The following is a 502-nucleotide window of genomic DNA, read 5'->3' as shown; positions in this document are numbered from 1 at the left end:
AATTCAATTTCACCTTTGTAAATGCACGTTAATGACACTATGTAAAAGACACATCGAACACTTTATGTAGGGCATACGTAAATCTGTGTATTTATGTATTTACGTATGTAGCTTAGCCTAGCATTTTAAAAACACTACAATCACCTTATGTGGTTGATTGTTCAATAAATCCCTGAACTATATGTTTAACAAATCTCTAACCCTATCAATGGAGTTAGTTTAGTTCTTATATTATGCACCCTATACCCATCTTGTGGGCGGTAGTGGAAAGGGTTAGAGTCCACGGCGGACTGAAGAAAATGTATATATGATGGTTAGCATTGTTAATGTGTGGCCACGTCTGTGGTAGAAAATAATACAAAAAAATCAAATAAAGGTATTATTGAAACTTTATACGAAAACATTAAATCCTAAATATATCTTTAATATTATACTTGAAATATGGTATACTTTGCTCTCTCCATCGTACTTCTGCACCTGCTGGCAAGTGGTTCGGTGCAGT

The sequence above is a fragment of the Procambarus clarkii genome, chromosome 72 (assembly GCF_040958095.1).
Source record: "Procambarus clarkii isolate CNS0578487 chromosome 72, FALCON_Pclarkii_2.0, whole genome shotgun sequence".
NCBI lineage: Eukaryota > Metazoa > Arthropoda > Malacostraca > Decapoda > Cambaridae > Procambarus > Procambarus clarkii.
The sequence above is the reverse complement of the archived record's forward strand: the minus strand, read 5'-3'. Positions refer to the sequence as shown.